We start from the raw sequence: 8,125 nt of genomic DNA on the forward strand, positions 1-8,125 counted from the left end.
TTCAGATGGTGCAGAATTCCGTTTCTTTCGGAGGTGCTGCGACTGAAGACCCCAACATGCACATCAGGAGTTTTGTCGAGATCTGTAGTACTTTCAAATATAATGGTGTGACTGATGAGGCTATCAAGCTGAGGCTTTTCCCATTCTCACTGAGGGATAAAGCTAAGGATTTGTTACATTCTGAACTAGCTGGGTCCATCACTACTTGGCAAGATCTTGCACAGAAGTTTCTGGTGAAGTTCTATCCAATGGTGAAGACTGCGGCTATGAGGAGTGCTCTTACTCAGTTTGTGCAGCAGCCTACAGAATCCATGTGCGAAGCTTGGGAGCGCTACAAGGAGATATTGAGAAAGTGTCCACATCATGGTATGCCTGATTGGATGGTGATCACTGGGTTCTATAATGGTTTGGGGGCCCAATCTCGGCTCATGCTCGATGCAGCAGCTAGAGGCGCCTTATGGGCCAAAAGCTATATTGAGGCTTATAATCTTATTGAGACTATGGCTGCAAATGAGCATCAAAACCCAACTCAAAGGATGATGCCTGGGAAGGTAACAGGTATTCTGGAAGTTGATGCAGCTACAGCTATTACAGCGCAGCTCCAAGCGCTGTCTATGAAGGTTGATTCTTTAGCCACCTATGGAGTCAATCAGATAGCTATGGTTTGTGAGCTTTGTGCAGGTTCTCATGCTATGGATCAGTGTTATCTTGTTAATAAATCTGTTCAGTATGTGAATAATTATCAGCGACTGCAGCAGCCTGTGCCAGCTACTTATCATCCTAACAGCAGAAATCATCCAAATTTCAGTTGGAGTAATAATTAGAATGCTATGCAGCAACCATATCAGCAAGGCGTAAGTAAACAGTTTAATCCACCTGGATTCCAGCAACCACAGCATTATGCTCAAAGGCAATCATATCCTCAACAAGGAGGTGCAGCTCCACCTTCTAGTGTTGATTTCGAGGAACTCAAGCTGTTGTGCAAAAGTCAGGCTGTTTCTATCAAGACCTTGGAAAATCAAATCGGTCAAATAGCCAATACAGTGCTCAATCATCAACCTGGGACACTTCCCAGTGATACTGAAGTGCCAGGTAGGAAGGAAGCTAAAGAGCAAGTCAAGGCTATTACCTTAAGGTCTGGAAAAGTTGTTGATGCTGAAAAAGCAAAAGACGGAGAAGCTGAAGTTGGTGAAGAAGAGAAGCACAAGGAGAAAGCGGCGGAAGCAAGGAAGATTACTTTTAAACACACTCTGCCTGAGGGTAATACAGGGGAGAAACAGCTCTATCCTCCACCACCTTTCCCTAAGAGATTGCAACAACAAAAGCTGGATAAGCAGTTTGGCAAGTTTCTAGAGGTGTTCAAGAAACTTCACATCAACATACCTTTCGCTGAGGCTCTGGAGCAAATGCCTGGTTATGTGAAATTTATGAAGAGTATTCTTTCAAGGAAGGTGAAACTGGATGAACTTGAGACCGTTGCTCTAACGGAAGAGTGTAGTGCTCTGCTGCAACAAAAATTACCTCCAAAGCTTAAAGATCTAGGTAGCTTCACCATTCCTTGAACCATCGGCAAGTTGTCTTTTGACAAGTGCCTGTGTGATTTGGGAGCAAGTATCAATCTGATGCCGTTGTCTATCTTTAAAAAGTTGAATTTGCCTGATCCAAAGCCCACTTACATGTCTCTACAATTGGCTGATCGTTCTATTACATACCCACTGAGGCATAGTGGAGGATGTGCTAGTAAAGGTGGATAAGCTCTTCTTTCCTGCTGACTTTGTTATTCTGGATTTCGAGGAAGATAAGAAGATTCCCATAATCTTGGGGAGATCGTTCTTGGCTACAGGCCGTACCTTGATAGATGTGCAGAAAGGAGAACTTACTATGAGAGTGCAGGATCAGGATGTGACATTCAATGTATTCAAAGTGATGAAATTCCCTACAGAATACGAGGAGTGCTTAAAGGTGGATTTGATTGATTCTGCGGTTACTTCAGAACTTGATCATATGCTAATGTCTGATGCATTAGAGAAAGCCTTAGTGGGGGACTTTGACAGTGATGATGAGGATGGCAATGAGCAACTACAATATCTAAATGTTTCTCCTTGGAGGCGAAAGCTAGACATGCCATTTGAATCTCTTGGTACTTCTGACCTCAAAAATGCTGAAGGAAAGCTCAAACCATCTATTGAGGAAGCACTTACCTTGGAGCTTAAACCATTGCCTGAACACTTGAGGTATGCTTTTTTAGGTGATGCATCTACTCTAAATGTTATTATTGCATCTGACCTTTCAGGTAGTGAGGAGGACAAGCTCTTGAGGATCTTGAGAGAATTCAAATCGGCTATTAGATGGACTATAGCAGATATCAAGGGGATCAGCCCTTCGTACTGCATGCATAAAATTCTGCTAGAGGAGGGTAGTAAGCCGACTGTTGAGCAAAAGTGCAGACTTAATCCTATAATGAAAGAGGTAGTGAAGAAAGAAATTCTGAAGTGGCTGGATGCAGGAATCATTTATCCTATTTCTGACAGTTCTTGGGTGAGCCCCGTGCAATGTGTACCTAAGAAATGAGGTATTACTGTGGTAGCAAATGAGAAGAACGAGCTCATCCCCACTCGAACAGTCACATGATGGAGGGTATGCATGGACTACAGAAAGTTGAACAAGGCCACGAGGAAGGATCACTTCCCTCTTTCATTTATTGATCAGATGCTTGACAGGTTGGCCGGTCATGAATATTATTGTCTTCTAGATGGCTATTCGGGGTATAATCAGATATGTATTGCACCAGAGGATCAAGAAAAGACTACCTTCACTTGTCCATTTCGCACGTTTTCTTTTCGCAGAGTTTCGTTTGGCTTATGTGGCGCACCAGCCACTTTTCAGAGATGTATGATGGTTATATTCTCTGATATGATTGGAAATAATGTTGAGGTGTTCATGGATGACTTCTCCGTCTTTGGACATTCGTATGATGAATGTTTGAATAATCTTCGTGCAGTGCTCAAAAGGTGTGTGGAAACTAATTTGGTGCTCAATTGGGAAAAATGTCACTTTATGGTGCGTGAAGGCATTATTCTTGGGCATAAGGTCTCTAGCAAGGGTCTTGAGGTGGACAAAGCCAAGGTGGAAGTCATTGAAAATCTTCCACCGCCTATTTCTGTGAAAGGAATACATAGTTTTCTTGGTCATGAGGGTTTTTATCGGCGTTTCATCAAGGACTTTTCGAAGATATCTAAGCCGTTGTGCAACTTGCTCGAGAAGGAGGTGCCTTTCAAATTCGATGATGAATGTTTGACGGCATTCGAGACTCTTAAGAAGAGTTTGATAACTGCACCAGTTATTACATCACCTGATTGGACAGAGCCTTTTGAGATGATGTGTGATGCGAGTGATTATGCGGTGGGCGCAGTTCTTGGGCAGCGCAAGAATAATATCTTTCATGTGGTCTACTATGCTAGTAAGACTTTAAATGGAGCTCAAATGAACTACACCACTACTGAGAAGGAGCTCTTGGCTATGGTCTTTGGTTTTGAAAAATTTCGATCTTATTTGCTTCGAACAAAGGTGACAGTGTTCACTGCTCATGCGGCCATTCGCTATTTGGTTTCCAAGAAGGATTCGAAGCCTAGACTCATTCGTTGGGTGCTCTTGCTACAGGAATTTGAGTTAGAGATCAAGGATCGAAAAGGTACTGAGAATCAAGTAGCTGACCATCTCTCTAGATTGGAGAATCCCGAGTCTACTTCACATGATAAGACATTGATCAACGAATCTTTTCCGGATGAGCAGTTGTTCGCAGTTCAGGAGGAAGAAGCATGGTTCGCAGATATTGTGAACTATCTTGTCATCAATATAATGCCTCCTAATATGAATACAACTCAAAAGAAGAAGTTTCTGCATGAGGTGAAGTGGTATATGTGGGATGAACCGTATTTATTTAGACAGGGAGCTGACCAGATCATCAGGAGATGTATCCCATTCTGTGAGACGGAGGGGATATTACAAGACTGCCACTCCATAGTTTATGGTGGACATTATCGTGGTGAGAATACGGCAGCTCGTATTCTGCAAGCAGGTTTTTTCTGGCCTACTTTGTTTAAGGATGCTCATCAGTTCGCTTTAAGGTGTGATCGTGCCAAAGAGTGGGGACTCTTACGAGGAAGGATGAGATGCCGTTAAATGTGATGCTTGAAGTCGAGGTCTTTGATGTTTGGGGAATTGATTTCATGGGACCATTTGTCTCATCCTACAATAATCAGTACATTTTGCTGGTTGTCAATTATGTCTCAAAATGGGTAGAAGTCAAAGCTCTTCCGATGAATGATGCAAAGGTAGTGTTGAATTTTCTTCATAAGCAGATTTTCACAAGGTTTGGAACACCACGAGTAATCATAAGTGATGAGGGGTCGCATTTATACAACCGTAAGTTCACTTCTATGATGCAACGCTACAATGTGAATCATCGTGTTGCTACTGCCTATCATCCGCAAATGAATGGTCAAGCGGAAGTGTCTAATAGAGAGATCAAACACATTCTAGAGAAAGTTGTTTGTCCGTCAAGGAAGGATTGGTCTTTAAAGCTCGATGAAGCTATTTGGGCTTACAGAACAGCATACAAGACTCCACTTAGGATGTCCCCGTTTCAACTTGTGTATGGTAAGGGATGTCATTTACCTGCGGAGCTTGAGCATAAGGCCTATTGGGCGTTGAAGAAGTTGAACCTTGATCTAGATGTAGCTGGTAAGAAGCGAATGCTTCAGTTAAATGAACTTGATGAATTTCGACTCCAAGTGTACGAGAACAACAAAATGTATAAGGAAAAAGTGAAAAGGTGGCACGACAGGAAGCTATATCCTAAGTCATTTATGTCGGTGCAGTAAGTTCTTTTATTCAACCCTCGTCTCTGACTTTTTCCTGGGAAGTTGAAATCAAGGTGGTCTGGACCTTTTATTGTCAAAACTGTGTTTCCACATGGAGCGGTGGAGATTTTTGAGAATGATCTGGGCCAAGCATTCAAGGTTAATGGTCAGCGTTTGAAGCATTACTATGGGGACACGGAAAATCGGGAAGTGGTTAGTGCCGTTTTATTGTCAACTAGAGTAAGGTACGCTACGTCAAGCTAATGACGAAAAAGATGCGCTTCTTGGGAGGCAACCCATGATTTGTTGTTATAGGCACCCTTAGAAGTTCGTAACCTATCCAAAACCACAAAAAAATCAGAAAAACAGGGCAAAAAAATTATTTTTCCAGAAGACCCCTGAGCGCCCGCTCAGCTCTGCTGAGCGAGCGCTCAGCAAGAGCTGAGCGCTCAGCTTTGCTGAGCGACCGCTCAGGGCCCGACTGGCAGAATTTTTTTTAAGCCTTAGAAAAAAACCAAAAAAATCAGAAAACATAAAAATACAAACACAGCCCCACTACCCACGAATTAGCTTCCCATTACCCACGTTTTTAACCCTCAAACCCACTCCTAATCAAATTTTAACCTAATCTCTACCCTATATATATATACAACTATTCCATATACTCCCCCATACACTTTCAAACCTTAAACTCTCTCTCATATCAAAAACACAATTCTTAAGCACTTTTTTCTCAGTTTCAATGGCACCCAAGAGATCTAGGACTATTGATAGCAGCAGCACTGTTCCTACTGCTGATTCTTCAAGGAGTACTGCTGCGAGGCCTCGTTTGTTTGATAGGGCTGCTGAGGAGGAGTATACTAGGCTTCTGGGTAAGCCAATTTTGAAGGAGAGGGGATTCTTACCATCGGGGAGGGATGGTGAGTTGTTGTCAATGATTGCTGAGAAGGGTTGGATTGCTTTTTGTGAATCACCAGAGGCAGTTTCGATGAGCGTGGTTCGCGAGTTCTATGCGAAGGCTGAAAAGAATGGGTTTTATGTTGTGCGGGGGATGACGGTGGATTATCACCCTGCGGCGATTTGCCGTGTGATTGGGCAGCGACAGAGGAAGCCCACGGAGGAGAATTGGAATGAGAAGACTGCTGAGGATTTTGACTTGGATTTGATTTATGCTACTCTCTGTAGGCCGAGCACGGTTTGGAAGTTCAAGACTGGGACTAACGAGTATCGTCATTTTCCGGCGATCGCGATGAATAGGTATGCCCGTGCATGGAATGCCTTTATTTGTGCTAATATTCTGCTTACTTCACATGCACATGAGGTTACAGTTGAGCGAGCACAGTTATTATGGGGTATTTTGAATGAGGAGTACTATGTGGACCTTGGTGAGTTCATCTACCAAGGAATTCTGAATATTTTGAGGGGAGCGAAGCACATGAACATCCCTTATGCATCCACGGTTACAAAGCTTTGCCGAGCAATGGGAGTTCAGTGACCTTCTCATGAGCAGTTGTAGCTGTCGGCCGCTCCTATTGATTCAGGGACTCTGAATGCGATGCAAGAGTGGACTGGTAGAGAGCCCGAGGAGCATGGGCTGGGTTATCGTCTTCCAGGAGGGCGTCCAACACGCGGTGCAACCATGGCGAGGCCAGGGCGTGATGAGGCAGGTTCTTCTGGAGCTCAGGAGGGTGCTGGGATGACTGATGCCCAGTATAGGAGGCTGTCGAGGAGGATGGATGCTATGTACGAGACGCAGAGCAGGTTTGCTCAGGAGCTCACCCTTGCACTTGGGACTGCTTTTAGAGGCCTTGGAGCTGACATCCAGTGGCCTGTTTTTGGTGAGAACTCTGCATATCTGCCTCCTGATACTCCACCCTCTGAGGGTGATGATGATGATCTCTCCGAATAGGTATACCCTATGTTCCTTTCTACTACCTTCACTGGGGACAGTAAAGATTTTAAGTTTGGAGGTGGTAGTTAAGGAATATTTTGTGTGTGTGTCATAGAGTTGCATATTCATGATAGTTTAGTTCATATAATTACATATTTTTTGCCATATAGTTTTTTTTTATTATTTTATTTTATTTTTTAGCTTTATTTATTATGTCATTTAGCTCATGCATATACCATGATCCCTTTTGCGTTGCTTTACCAATTGATTTGTGATGTTGATGCGAGTGTAGTGATAGTGTTAAAGTGATGTTGAGTCTTGTAGGTTGATGTGCATGCTAGAAACATTTGTAATTTCACTAAGTCTTAGAGAATGCTTAAGGACTAGATTGTTGTCATTTTTGATGGTTTTCAAGGTTAATCTATTGATTATGCTTAGAATTTATAATATGTTCTTAGTGATAAAAGGCATGAAGAGAAAAATTGGAGTAAAAAGTGGAATTCATTGCTAATTGTGGCTAGGCGTCAAATGGCTAGTAGCCGGCTCGTATTTTTATGCGGGTAGTCTAGGGTTGAGCAAGATGGAGCGAAACGCACTTGCTCAGAAATTTTGAAAAAAAGAGAAGAAAAAATAAATAGAAAAAAAAAGAAGAAAAGAAAAAAATAGAGAGTTAATGCATAATTGATCACGAGTGGGCTCTTTGGTATTCGAGTTATTAAGTTCTTAGGGGACTTTGTGCTTAGTGACCTAAGGCTTTTAAAGTCTGGGATCCGCTAACCTAACGCTCGCTACATGGATGCCATTGTATAAGTCTTTTGTGGACCTAACTCATTGCACGGTCAAATAAGCATTTTTTTGTTGTGTTAAATAAAAAGAATGATTCCGTAATAAGCTCCAGTAATCTTGAAGTGTTATAAGTCATTTTGTGCCTAGAAATTTATTCTTCGTATAATCATGTGATTATCTTGAGGATAGTCGAGTTATGATAATTGATCTAGTTTCGAAGCATATCTGTTAAGCATCCGCACACACCACATTTCCGGTTGTATGTTAGTTTGCATGATTTGATTGATCTTTATTCGCCTAATTGCATTTGTTGAGATGTCGTAAGTTGGTTGGTTTAGTCGTAGTAAGGGGGATCGCTGCATTTCATATAGATTGCAATCATGCATGTTTTTGTTTTGTTTTTGAGTCTGTGACGCTTGAGGACAAACATCGATTTAAGTTTGGGGGTGTGATAAGTGGCATTTTATACCACTTAGAACGTCTTATAATGGCTTGAATTGGTGTCTTGAAATCAAGTATTTTGTGTATTTGATGAGTTTTTCTAGTGTTTGTGCATTTCAGGGTATTACTTGCATTTGTGGAGAGG

General features: G+C 42.3%; 1 non-coding gene across 1 annotated transcript; it reads right to left on the reverse strand.

Annotated features, from left to right (window-relative positions):
• Positions 1-263: 263 nt before the first annotated feature.
• Positions 264-370, reverse strand: LOC141715814 (small nucleolar RNA R71). The gene has a single exon (XR_012572563.1). It is a non-coding gene; the product is annotated as a small nucleolar RNA R71 (small nucleolar RNA).
• Positions 371-8,125: the final 7,755 nt, after the last annotated feature.

This window comes from Apium graveolens, chromosome 3 (genome assembly GCF_009905375.1).
Source record: "Apium graveolens cultivar Ventura chromosome 3, ASM990537v1, whole genome shotgun sequence".
Taxonomy (NCBI): Eukaryota; Viridiplantae; Streptophyta; class Magnoliopsida; order Apiales; family Apiaceae; genus Apium; species Apium graveolens.